Raw genomic sequence first — 15,065 nt, forward strand, 5'->3', positions numbered from 1 at the left:
TCAGCGGTTCTGCCAGGCGTCTGTGGCCGCTCCGATCCTTCCCCCACGTGGTCTCACCCAAGATGGCGGCTCCTGGCGCAGCCGAGCAGCCCGGACTAGAAAGCAATAGATTTCTTGCTTTTGCCACAGATTCCCCCAGCTGTGAGCCTTCCAACCTTCTAAGTATTACTTTATATGCGGTTCAGAGTTCTGGGACCAGCCCCTGAACCTGCTTGGTCAGGTATTCTGTGTTGTTGTTGGCAGAGCTTTCTGCTATACGTCCACCCGATCCGCCAACTTGTTTGTTCTGACCAATAAACAACATTCTTCTCAACGAGAAAAAAATGAAGTTGTCAAGGACTTCATTCTTCATGGATCAACTATCAACATTCACGGAAGCAGTAGTCAAGAGATCAGACGACGTATTGCATTAGGCAAATCTGCTGCACAGGAACTTTTTAAAGTGTTGAAGAGCAAGGATGTCACCTTGAGGATTAAGGTGTGCCTGACCTAAGCCATGGTATCTTCAATAACCTCATATGGATGCGAAAGCTGGACAGTGAATAAGGAAGATTGTAGAAGAATTGATGCCTTTGAATTGTGGTGTTGGAAGAGAATACTAAAAATGCCATTGACTGCCAAAAGAACCAGTAGATCTGTTTTGGTAGACGTGCAGCCAGAGTGCTCCTTGGAAGCCAAGATGGCGAAACTTCATCTCTCATACCATGGACATATTGTCCGGAGGGAACAGTCGCTGGAGAAGGAAGTCATACTGGGTATGATGGAAGGTCAGAGAAAAAGAGGAAGACCCCCAAAGAGATGGATCAGTCAGGTGGCATCATTGATGGCGTCAAGTGTGGCGGTGGTAGTGAGGTTGGCCCAGGATCAGACATTGTTTTGTTCTACTGTGCATGGGGTCACTATGAGTCGGTTCTGACTTGATGGCACCTGACAACAACAACAACAACTATCAACACTAATGGAAGCAGCAATCAAGAAATCAAAAGACATATTGTATTAGGCAAATCTGCTACACAGGAACTTATTAAAGTGTTCTAGAGCAAAGATGTCAGTTTGAGGACTAAGGTGCATCTGACCCAACAGATGCTATTTGCAGTAGCCTCATATGCACGTGAAAGTGAGACAATGAATAAGGAAGACCATAGAATTTGAGTTATGGTATTGGAGAAGAATATTAAAAGTACCTTGGACTGCCAGTAAAACCAAAAAATCTGTGTTGGAAGAAGTGCAGCCCAGAATGCTCCCTAGAGGCCAGGATGGTGAGGCATCATCTCTCATAAATCAGACATGCTCTCAGGAGGGACCAGTTAGACTCTGGAAGACATCATGCTTGGTAAAGTGGAGGATCAGCAAAGAAGAGGAAGGCCCCAATGAGATGCATTGGCTTAGTGGCAGTAACAATGGGCGCAATGGTTAGCAATGGTTCAGGACCAGGCAGTGGTTCATTCTACTGTGCACAGGGTCACTATGAGTTAGAACTGATTTTGACAGCATCTAACAAAAACAACAATATATATGTTTAGAGGCACCAAGCACTAAAGCCAGTGATGATGAAATTGAAGAAGTCTACCAATTTCTTCAGTCTGTAATTGATCAAACATGCAATCAAGATGTATTGATAATCACTTGTGATTGGAACGCAAAGGTTGGAAACAAAGAGGAAGGATCAGCAGTTGCAAAAAATGGCCTTGGTAATAGAAATGAAACTGGAGATTGCATCATAGAATTTTGCAAGACCAATGACTTATTCATTGCAAATACCTTTTTTGTAAACAACGTAAAAGGCACGTATACACATCAACATCATCAGGTAGAGTACACACAAATCAAATTGATTACATCTATGGAAAGAGATAGTGGAAAAACTCCATATCATTAACCAAAACAAGACCAGGAGCAGATTTTGGAAAAGAATATCAATTGCTCATTTGCAAATCCAGGATGAAGCTGAAGAAAATTAAAACAAGTTCACAAGAGCCAAATGTGACCTAGAATACATCCCACCTGAATTTGGAGACCATCTTAAGACAGATTTGTACATTAGACACTAATAACCAAAGATCAGAAGAGTTGTGGGATAGCATCAAGAGTACCATACAGGAAGAAAGCAAAAGGTCATTTAAAAGACAGGATAGAAAGAAAAGACCAAAATGGATATCAGAAGAGAATCAGAAACTTTCTATATAGCATGGAGATGCTAAAGCAAATGAATGAAATGAGGAGGTAAAGGAGCTACCAGAAAATTTCAATGAGCAACTTGAGAAGACAAAATCAAGTATTATAATGAAATGTGCAAGTGTCCCAAAAGGGAAGAACAGGCTCAGAATTTCTCAAGCTAAAATAATTGAAAAAAAATTCAAGCCTTGAATTACAATATTAAAGGATTCTATGGGCAAAATATTGAATGATGAAGAAAACATCAAAAGTAGATGGAAGGAATGCACCAAGTCCCTGTACCAAAAAGAAATGGTAGAAGTTCAGCTATTTCAAGAGGTATCATACGATCAAGAGCCAATGGTATTGAAGGAAGAAGTCCAAGCTACACTGAAGGCAATGGTGACAAACAAAGTCCTGGAAATTGATTAATACAAATGGAAACTTACAACAAACTGCTGTACCACTGGAGGTGCCACTCATTTATGCCAAGAAATTTGGAAGACAGTTACCTGGCTAACTGATTGGAAGAGATCATATTTGTGCCCATTTCTAAGTGAGGTGACACAATAGAATGTGGAAATAGTAAAAAAAAAAAAAAAAAAAAAAAAAATCATGAATATCACATACAAGTCAAATTTTGCTGAAGATAACTCAAAAACTATTGTCTAACAGTACATTGGCAGGGAATTGCCAGACATGCAAGCCAGGTTCAGACAAGGACTTGGTACATCATTGCTGAAGTCAGATGGATCTTGCTGAAAGTAGAGAATACCAGAAGGCTATATATTGTGCTTTATTGATTATGGAAAGGCTTTTGACTGTGGAATCACGGCAAAGAATGGGTATTTCAGAACAACTTAATTGTGCTCATGGGGAACCTGGGCATAGACCAACAGGAAGTCATTAGAACAGAACAAGGGGATATAGAATGGTTTAAAATCAGGAAAAATGTGTGGTAGGGTTGTATCCTTTCACCACACTTTTTCAATCTGTACGCTGAACAAATAATCTAAGAAATTGGATTATACAAAGAAAAACATGGCATCAGGATTGGAGGAAGGCTCATTAACCTGCGATGTGTAGATGATACAACTTTGCTTCCTGACCATTAAGAGAACTTAAAATACTTAATGATGAAGATCAAATACCACAGCATCCAGTATTGGTTGAACCTCAATATAAAGAAAATAAAAATCCTCACCACTGGACCAATAAATACCATCATGATAAATGGAGAAAAGATTGAAGTTGTCAAAGACTTCATTTTGTTTGGATCCACTAACAGTGCACATGGAAGTAGCAGTCAAGAACCAAGCAATATGTTGCTTTAGGCAAATCAGCTGCACAAACCTCTTAAAGTGTTCAAGAGCAAAGATATCAGTTTGAGGATTAAGGTGAGCCTTACCTAAGCCATGATCTTTTCAAAAGTCTCATATGCATGTGAAAGTTGGACAATAAATAAGGAAGACCATAGAAGAGTTGTTGTTGTTGTTAGGTGGCATCGAGTCCATACTGACTCATAGCAACCCTATACACAACAGAACGAAAGACTGCCCAATCCTGGGCCAACCTCACAATGTTGCTGCGCTTGAGTCTATCGATGCTGCCACTTGGCCAATCCATCTCACTGGGGGTCTTTCTCTTTTTCTCTGACCCTCCACTCTACCAAACATGATATCCTTCTCCAGTGACTGGTCCCGCCTGACGATATGTCTGAAGTATGAGAGATGAAGTTTGGCCATCCTGGCCTCCAAGGAGCACTCTGGCTGCACTTCTTCCAAAACAGATCTATCGGTTTTTTTGGCAGCCCATGGCCCTTTTAGTATTCTCCTCCAACACTGTAATTCAAAAGCATCAATTCTTCTACGGTCTTCCTTATTCACTGCCTAGCTTTTGCATGCATATGAGGTTATCGAAAATACCATGGCTTGGGTCAGGTGCACCTTAGTCCTAAAGCTGATATCTTTGCTCTTCAATGCTTTAAAAAGATTTCGTGTAGCAGATTTGCCTAATGCAATATGCCATTTGATTTCTTGAGTTTCAATGCTGCTTCCAAGAGTGTTGATAGTTGATTCAAGAAGAATGAAGTCCTTGACAACTTCCATCTTTTCTCCATTAATAAGTATGTTATTGGTCAATGGTGAGGATTTTTGTTTTCTTTACGTTGAGATGCAATCCATACTGAAGGCTGTGCTCTTTGATTTTCATCAGTAAATGTTTCGTCTTCTTCACTTTCAGCAAGCAAGGTTATATCATCTGCATATCACAGGTTGTTAATGTCTTCCTCCAATTCTGATGCCACGTTTTTCTTTATATAACCCAGCTTCTCGTATTATTTGCTCAGCATACAGGTTGAATAAGTATGGTGAAAGAATGCACCCCTGTCGCACACCTTTCTTAATTTTAAACCATTCAGTGTTTTCATGTTCTGTTCCCACAACTGCCTCTTGGTCCATGTACAAATTTCTCATGAGCATAATTAAGTGTTCTGGAATACTCATACTTTGCTATGTTGACCATAGAAGAGTAGGTGCTTTTAAATTATGGTATTGGAGAAGACTATTTAAAGTACCATGGACTGCCAGAAGAACAAACAACTCTGTGTTGGAAGAAATACAGTTAGAATTCTTTTGATGCCAGGATGGTGACACTTCATCCCTCAAACTTCAGACATTTTATCAGGGTGAATTAGTCCCTGGAGTAGAGCATTGTGCTTGGTAAAATGGAGGGTTGTCAAAAAAGATGACAACTTCCAATGAGATCGAGTGGCACAATGGCAGCAGCAGTGGGTTCAACTGTAATAACAATTTTGAGTATAGTGCTATATCTCATTCTGTTAAGCATAGAGTTGCTATTAGTCCTAACCTACTATATGGCATGTAACAACAAATATATTAATTTATATTTGTTAATACTCTGGCTTGCAAAGTTGTTTGAACCACAAGTTTGGTGGTCCAAGCTTACCAGCTGTTCCTCGGAAGCCCTATACAGGGCCGCTATGGGGTGGAACTGACTTGACTGCTCTTAACAATAACATATATATATTATTGTTGAGAGAGAGAGTGTGTGTGTGTGTCTTGGCATAATGCTGTAAAATCAACATTGGACTGTGAATCACAAGGTCAGCAGTTAAAATCCAACAGCTTAAGTTCAAGTTGTTAAGTGCTATCAAGTAGGTTTCAACTCATAGTGACCCTGTATAGGGTTTCCTAGGACTGGCTGATGGGTTTGAACCTCTGACCTTGTGGTTCATAGTCCAGTGCTGATTCTACAGTGCCATGCTGGGAATCTCTAGCTCTCTCTCTATGTATATATATGCAAACAAACAAACAAACAAACAAACAAAAAAAACTTACCAACAAGAAAAAATTACTAATGAAAGATAATTGCTATTTTATTGGTCACCAAAATTTTTCACTGAACTATTTTAAGAATTTCAGGTTTTTATTAGACATTAAGAAGAAAATATAATTTGCATTGTAGCGGTGTCAGCGTACTCGATTGAAGAATCTACCTGAAAGGCAGTGAACAGTCTAACAAACTTTGATAATAAATTAGCAAGAAGTATTGTATTGCTCTCAAATCATATTATCCATGTTCAAAATGCTTACATTAAGAATTATTATCTGTGTAGCACTGTGATGATGAATTTAGATACATAAACTCATACCAAAATCCTCCTAACTTAGTTTTAAGATAGGCACTCATACACCTTTACAGGTTATGGAAACTCACAGAGATTAAATTCTTGCTCTAGATGGGGAAAGGGCATAGTTGAGTGTCAACACCAAATCTTCTGGCCACTACTCCATTGTTGCTGCCAGACTTAAAAGGAAGAATATATTGAATATAAATTGACCAGACATATTTTCTCCAGATTGCAAATTATGACTGTCCCACAGATGTCCTGTGACCCTGGCAGGTCTGTTTGTATAGTAAAAGGGTAGGTTGTAGGCCTTGGAGTGACAGATTACAACTGGGATCAGAGTAGGAGGTCACTTGAGGTATTCAGACATAGGATTCTGGAGGATGTTTCAGAGGTTGAAGATGCAGTTGGTTGAAGATGCAGTTGAAGACTGTGGAAGGGAGGAGGGCAAGTTGCAAATAGTCTAAAACACCACTTATTATAATGCACAAACAGTGAGGGGTATTCTATTATTTAAAAATGTTTAATGCTCTGATATTAAAAACTCCTCAGAAATCCTACACAGGGTCACTATGGAACGGAACCGTCTCAACGACACTTAACAACGACAACAATATTATATAGTAGTGAAAGAGTAACACCAATTGTTGCTGTTGTTGTTAGGTGCCATAAAGTCAGTATCAACTCATAGCTAGCCCATTGCCATTCCTAGTACTACCCCAAGTACTGCCATTCCTGGGTCAACCTCAAAATCATTACTACATATGAGCCCATCGCTGTCACCACTGTGCCAATCCATCTCATTGGGGATCTTCCTCTTTTTCTCCACCCTCCACTTTACCAAACATGATATCCTTCTCCAGTGACTGGTTCCTCCTGATAATATGTCCAAAGTATGAGAGATAAAGTCTGGCCATCCTGGCTTTCAAGGAGCATTCTGGCTATACTTCTTCCAAGTATCTCTTTGTTCTTTCAGCAGTCCATGATACTTTCAATTTTCTACTCCAACAACATAATTCAAATGCATCAATTATTCTATGGTCTTCCTTATTTACTATCCAACTTTCACAAGCATATGAGGCTATTGAAAATACCACGGCCAGGTGCACCTTAGTCTTCAAACTGACATCTTTGCTCTTCAACATCTTAAGAGGTCTTGTGCAGCAGATTTTCCTAATGCAATATGTATGTCATTTGATATCTTGACTGCAGCTTCCATGAGTGTTGATGATTGATCCAGCAAAATGAAGTCTTTGACAACTTCAATCTTTTCTCCATTTATATGGATGTTGTTTATTGGTCTAGTTGTAAGGATTTTACATTGACATGCAACCCATATGAAGGCTGTTGTCTTTGATCTTCATCAGTTGATATGTTAAGCCCTCTTGGCTTTCATCAAGCAAGTTTGAATCATCTTCATATTGCAGGTTGTTAATGAATCTATCTCCAATCCATGTTTTTCTTCTTATAATCTGTGATTTTCTTTGTATAATCCAGCTTCTCAGATTATTTGCTCAGCATGCAGAATGAATAAGTATAGTGAAAGAAAACAACCCTGGCACACACCTTTCCTAATTATAAACCATTCGGTGTTCCCATGCTTTGTTTGAACAACTGCCTCTTGATCTATGTACAGGTTCCTCATGAGCACAATTAAGAGTTCCAGAATACTCATACTTCACAATGTTGCCCATAGCTTGTCATGATCCACAGTCAAAAGTTTTTGCATAGTCAATAAAGCACAGGTAAACATCTTTCTCGTATTCTCCACTTTCAAGCAGGATCTATCTGATGATAGCAATGATGTCCTTCATTCCACAACCTTTTCTGAATCCAACTTGAAGCTCTGGCAGTTCTCTGTCAATGTATGGCTGCAGCCACTTTTGCATTACCTTTAGTAAAAGTTTACTCACATGGGATATCAATGATATCATCCGATGATTTCTGCATTCTGTTGGGTCACCTCTCTTCAAATGGGTACAAATATGTACCTCTTCCACTCAGTTGTCTCCCAAATTTCTTTTTCTAGATGAGTGAGTGCCTCCAGTGCCCCATCAGTTTGTTGAAATATTTCAATTTGTATTCCATCAGTTCTTGAGGTCTTGTTATTTGTCAATGCCTTCAGTGCACCTTGGACATCTTCCTTCAGGATCATTGACTCCTGATCATATGCTACTTCTTGAAATGGTTGAACATCGACCATTTCTTTTAGGTACAGTTACTCTGTGTATTCATTCAAATTTATTTTGATGCTTTCTGCATCAGTAAATAATTTGTCCACACAATCCTTCAATACTGCTAGTCGAGGCTTGAATTTTTTTTCTTCAATTGTCCCAGTTTGAGAAATGCTGAGTGTGTTCTTCCCTTTGGGTTTTCTAACTCCAGGTCTTCGCATATTTCGTTATAATATTTGACTTTGTTAATGAATCTGCCACTGCTAATGAATCCTTTTCTGTTGACCTTTCAAATTTTCTGTTTAGCTCTTGTACCGCCTCACTTCTTCCATTTACTTTAGTATCTCTACACTGGAGAGAAAGTTTAAGAGTCTTATCTGACATCCATTTTGGTTTTTTCCTTCTCTGTTGTCTTCTTAATGACCTTTTGCTTTCTTCATGTATGATGTTCTGGATGTCATCCCACAACTCTTCTGGTCTTTGGTCTTTAGTATCTAATGCATCAAATCTGTTCTCCGGATGATCTCTAAGTTCAGATGGGGTATATTCAAGGTCATATGTTGGTTCTTGTGGACTTGTGCTTTTATTTTCTTCAGCTTCAGCCTGAATTTGCATATGAGCAATTGATGGTCTGTTCCAAAGTCTGCCCCTGGCCTTGTTTTGGCTGATGATATGGAGCTTTCCCACTGTCTTTTTTGACAGATGTAGTCAATTTGATTTCTGTGTATTTCATCTGGTGAGCTCCATGTGTATGGTCATCTTTATGTTGTTTAAAGAAGGTATTTGTAATGAAGAAGTCATTGGTCTTGCAAACTTCTATCATGTGATCTCCAGCATCATTTCTATCATGAAGGCCATATTTTCCAATCACTGATCCCTCCTCTTTGTTTCCAATCTTTGCATTCCAATTACCAGTAATTATCAATACATATTGGTTGATCAATTTCAGACTGGCTTTAGTGGTTGGTCCATAAATTTGAATAATAGTGGTACTAACTGGCTTTTCTTGTAGGTATATGGATATTATTCTATCACAGACAGCATTGTATTTCAGGAATGATCTTGCTTTGCTCTTTTCGATGGTGAATATGACACCTTTGCTCTACAATATGTCATTCCTGGCACAGTAAACCATGTGATTGTCAGATTCAGAATGACCAATACCAGCCCTTTTCAGCTCACTGATGCCTAGGATGTTGTTGTTGTTGTTAAGTGCCGTCGAGTCGGTTCCGACCCATAGCGACCCTGTACAGGGTTTCCGAGGGTGTAAATCCTTACGGGAGTAGAAAGCCTCATCTTTCTCCCGCAGAGCAGCTGGTAGTTTCGAACCGCTGACCTTAAGGTTCGCAGCCCGATATCGATGTTTATACATCCTATTTCTTTTTGACGGTTTCCAAGTTTCCTAGATTCATACTTCATACATTCCATGTTCTGATTATTGATGGATGTTTACAGTTGTTTGTTTTTCCCTCATTTTAAGTTGTTCCCTATAAGTAAATGAAGGTTCTGAGGGTTTTACTCCATTTGCACCATCATGGTCAACTCTACTTTGAGGAGGCAGCTCTTCCCATCCACATTTTGAGTACTTGCCAACCTGAGGGGCTCATCTTCTGGCACTATTTCTGACAATATTCTGGTGTTCTTCATCATGTGTCAATATTCAATAATCTGAGGTTGACAGTGTTTTACTGCTATTCATAAGGTTTTCACTGAGTAAATATTCTGAAGCCGTCTATCGCTCCTCCTTCATAGCCTGTCCTCATCTGGAAGCTCATCCATTGTGGGTGACCCTGATGGTATTTAAAATACCCATAGCATAGCTTCCAGAAAGAATCACAGCACCACAGAAGTCACTGCAGTAAGAAAAACCAACAGACAAGTGGTAGATGACAATAGTAAGAAGAAAAAGAAAAGGTGAAATAAAAGGTAAGGAAAGTCATTTCCAGAAACTACAAATAAGATATTGATAAGTCACCCATTCCTTCATCTTCAGACAGAATTCTACTCCAATCAGTCGGATAAGATGAAAGAACATATTATATTTTAGACATTTCCTAAGACTGGAACTACCTACTCACTAACTTGTTACAGGCAACCATGACCTTAGCAGTAATCAAATGTAAATAAGGTAAAAGGTTGTCAGTTAGATAAGGAGATCCTCCAGAACAACTCACCTCATGAAAGCCTTTTACAAATCATGTATTTCTCACCATCCATGCCTAACATTTCAGGAGTTTTGGACAGTGTGAAGATTTGGTGAAGATATTTGAAGAGATGGATTTGAAAAGTTGAGTTCAGATTTGTGAAGAGTTGTTGGTGGGCTTAAGAATTTACAACAATATGATGTTTCAAACATGTCCCTAATCTTTACATGAGGGTTCAAAAAAGGAAACTATTTCCTCCTTTATACATAATATTTGTTACTCCTAATAATGAAGGGTCATGCTGAATGAATCAAAGGTTTAAGGCAGTAATACAATTTCTTCATTCATATGAATTCTTCCATAATACCATTGAGCCCCAGTATATGCCAGGTCCTGGACTCTGGCTATTAGATCAAGAAGCCAAACTCTTAGATTCCTCAACTTACATCATCATTATGTCTTGAACAGCAAAAATTATTTTTCTTTATCATTCCAGTTTTTAGCATGTTTCATTGTTCAGGGCTTTTGATGAATGTTTGTTTGTCAAAAGCTTCAATATCATCTTAAGACCTTCGATACCAGGGTAAACAGTCCAACAGTATTTTTACTGTGAGTCATAATCAACTCTACAGAAAACAATGACAGCAAGTTTGGGGGAAACTGCATTTGCTTTGTAACTTTAGGAAATGTTTTCCTGATCAGTCAGGATGGAGACTCCCATCTAGGCTTTTCTGTGCATCTGATTTTTCTCTTTATTAGATTTTTCGCTTATGAATCTGAAACATGTGTTTTCTTATTCTTGCAGGTAGGAATCATTCAACTGTGCCCATTACAAGGACCCCAAACCCAAACCCATAGCCATTAGATAAATTCCAACTCATAGTGACCCTGTGTAGGGTTTCTGAGGCTGCAAGTCTTTAGGGGAGCAGAAATCCTTATCTTTCTTCCACAGATAGGCTGGTGGATTCAAACTGCTGACCTTGTAGTTAGTAACCTAATGTGTAACCCACAGTGTCATATCTTAAGGCTCTCAGTGGAGCCAAGAGGGAGGAATCATGAAAGGAATAGCAGCTCATAGAAGCTGTAAATCACAGAAGCCCAGTAGTGCCTTGAAAGCTGGAAGAGAAGATGAAAGCCCTCCCCTATCCATGGCAGTGGCATTGCTATAAATATGTTGGCAAATCCTTCCTTTTCCAGCCCTTCCATGTCTTGAGCTATGGAGACTGTCTTAAGGAGCTTGTGTCGATTTCAAAACATCCCTTTGGCAGCTTAAGCCCTTCTTAACAGTTCTCTAATAGCTAAAAAGCAGAGTTGAATTTTAAAACTCTGTAGCTTAGACAGTTTGTAAAACTGATGCTAAGAAGATTTAAACTGAAATGTTGGCATCATCATTCTTTCTTTCTCATCTGCCACCCAGCTTTGTCCTCCAAACCCATCACGCATTCATGCTACATACTTAGAAATGGGAATGATTTTAATGAAGTTCAGCACTGAGGAGTCATGTGTTGAGGTTACCTGAGAATAACTTCCCACCTCAACTCCTGAGAAAATCAATAAAATGCTCCACAGAGTCGTTATACTATGACTTCATGTCACTCTGCCCTCATAAACATCTTCTTACCTAAAGTCTTTTAACAAGATATTTTCTGTTCTAGTTTTCTGTAGATACAAAGAGAGGTGAAATTTATTTATTCCATTTGGTTGTATCATGTCATCTTTCCTCTCCATGACTCAGTAACCAATACTAAAAAACCAAACCAAACCCATTACTATGTAGTTGATTCCAACTCAAAGCAGCTCCATGGATTGCAAAGTAAAACTGCTCCATGGGATTTTCTTGGCTGTAATCATTTTGGCTGCAGATCATTATTCTTTTCTTCCATGAAGTCACTGGCTTTTCTTCCATGAAGTCACTGGGTGGGTTTAAACCAACAACCTTTAGATTAGGTGCTGAGCACAAACCATTTGCGCCATCCTAGGAACCTATAACCAATATAGACTGATTTTTTTAAATTATGTGATAGTTCCCATGGGAGAACATTATATTTATCTTATTGTATATCGTTACATTGCCATGGTTACAATCCCCTTCATGCATCATCAACCAACCAAGGTGTACACCCTGCAAGCCTACCCCCTGGTTGTCAGCACACAGCCCCTCTCTCTCTCTGGGTCTAGAGTTCCCAGCCGCTCCATCTCTCCATGTGATTGTCTCTGCCTCCATCACTGGGATCTAGATTGAATTTTTAAAGGAAGACGACTCTTTAGCAATATTTATCACTAAGATCTAATGTTGAAAATTGTAAAGGAAAACAGAGTCGTAAGGATGGGAAGAGAGGAGATTCATGAAGAAAAAGAACCCCTCTTTCTTTTTCTTCATGAATCTCCTCCTCTCTTTCTCTCCTGTCTTCCCATTCCCCTACTACTTGAGAGCATATGAAAGCCTAGCCTTTGCTGGGAGTGGACTCTCATTTAAACTATTCCTTCAAGAGATCTCCCCATTTCCTAAAATGCTGGAATTGCTGGCACTGCTCTCTTGTCTAGATGGCAAGATTGTCTCTTCACAGTTAGCCAATCTGTTACTTGTCACAACCTACAACCCAGACTATTTGTCCTGGTTTCTCTGGGAATTGAGTATAATTGGTTATTCCCCACTCTTCACATGTCTGAAGAGATCTGTATACCTTTGAAAATAGGTTCTGTTTTTCTGATAATCTTAAAATGAAGCCAAAGAAAAAGCATCTGGTTCTCTTAATAGATGAGGTGCTGACATCGAAGCATCTCTTATTAGGGAGGAAAGTGAGTAGGTTTTGGAAAGGAGTTCAGCTTGACTACTAACTGAAAAGTTGGTGAGTCCACAGGAGAAAGATCTGGTGATCTGTTCCTGTAAATAGCACAGTCAAGAAATCGCACTGTGAATGGCCAAAGGGCAAAGGTGGGATGCTTCATTCTCGTTTGAATATTGTGACCCCGACAGGATGGCATGGACTAGATGTCATCCTTCATTTTGTTAAAGCAATCCATTTCCACAGCTGTAAATGAGATATATCAATTCACCTTGCCTTTAGCTGTTTGTTTGGGAGAGTGTTTAGTGTGTGTCCAACAGTGTCCGAACTGCTGTGGGTATTGGGGTGGGTAGGTGGAGAGGGTGGAGTTCAGGTTATTGATGAACTTTAGCATATATTGTCATTGCTGTCCTGTATAGGGTTTCTGAGGATTGGCTGGTGGGTTTGAATCACGGACCTTGTGGTTATCAGCCCAGTACTTATCTTATAATGTCACGCAAAAATCAGCCATATGGAAACAAGAATGAAAACATGAATGAACTTGTAATTAATTGTGACTTGTGTGGTGCAGGGTACAATTGAATTGATCAGGCAGGTAGGAGTGGTCAAGGTAAGAGAACTGTGGACTGGACATTGAAGGATGGTTACAATCTCAATCACAGAAGGTTTTAAAGTAGGAGGTGCTCCAGTGAGGGGCAAACCATGGGTATAACCATGGTAAAGTCAAGGGATATGAAAGGGCAAATTCATTGGTAGACTGTGTTCACAGGATAGGGGTGTAATAAGGCTGGATAGGTGGGATGGGGCTAGATTTCACTTAGCTCTGGAAGCTAAGAAGAGAGCACACTAAAGACTATAGGTCCATGTTTCTCAAACCCTTTACTCATTGTGACCTTAGATGTGTCAAAGTAGAACTGTACCTCATGGAATTTCCAATGGCTGATTTTTCAGAAGTAGATTGCAAAACCTTCCTTCTGAGGCACCCCTCAATGGCCTTGAACTTCCAACCTTTTGGTTAGCAACTAAGCACTTTAACCCTTTCACCACTCATGGACTCCTCTCAAACCCAGACTACTCATAAATATGGAGCATCTTACTGGAAACTCAATTTATATGAATCATTCCTTGTCTCATATTTTAAAACAACTATGGATATATTTTGGAGTTCTGGAGTGGTGCTGCAGGTTAACGCATTGGGCTGCAAAGTCAGTTTGATCTGCAAGGTCAGCGGTTGAAGCTCACCAGTTGCTCCTTGGAAACCCAATACAGGGTCACTATGAATCTGAACTGACTGGATGGCAATTAACAACAACAACAACAACAAAATGGATATATTTTGGAGTAGAATACAAAGCTGGCATGCCTTTAAAAATAAAGCTTGACATTTAAAGAAAATTTAGCCTGTAGCAGGTCATCTGAATGACACCTTCACACCCCTAGGTGTTCTCCAATGTGATGTAAATTGATGGGGCAGTTTGAGGAAAACTTGGGGGGTGGGAGGATAGGAAGTGGAGTCTCATTGCCTTATGTTGCATCCTAGTGCCTGAAACACTTTTTCTGCCCTTCTGTGCTTCTTCAGGTCCCACTTAAGGAGCTGATCTGACACCCTTCTCACCTTTTTATTATTATTATTAAGTTTTTATTGTGAGGTTTACATGGCAGAACATCAGCTGTACACTCATCCTATCATATTTCCTTTCATTGCAATGATTACAATCCCCTCCATGCATCATCAAATAACCAAAGGGTACACCCCACAGGCCCACCCCCCAGCCACCAGAACACAGCCCTTCTCCCTCCCTGAGTCCAGTGTCCCCAGCTATTCTATCTGTCCACATCATTGTCTCTGTCTCCACCCGTGGTGTCACTGCCTCTCTGGGTAAAGTCCCGCTCTCCTTTCTTCTTATTTGATGGTCCCAGGGACCTCCACTCCTGGGCTGCAAAATCAATCATTCTCTTCCTTTTGTCAAAAAATATCTACCTCTATATTTCCTACCCTCACAGTCAGTCCTGATGGCAGTTATTCACTGTTGTACCACAAGAGTCTCATCCCCATTTCCTTTCACCAGCCCAGTCCCAACAGATTAGAAATCATTCAGTGGTGATTCTACCTTCCCCCTACCCCGTATAGGTAAAGTTCATCAAATTGTAGCAGGTT

The sequence above is a fragment of the Chrysochloris asiatica genome, unplaced genomic scaffold, assembly GCF_000296735.1.
Source record: "Chrysochloris asiatica unplaced genomic scaffold, ChrAsi1.0 scaffold00035, whole genome shotgun sequence".
NCBI lineage: Eukaryota > Metazoa > Chordata > Mammalia > Afrosoricida > Chrysochloridae > Chrysochloris > Chrysochloris asiatica.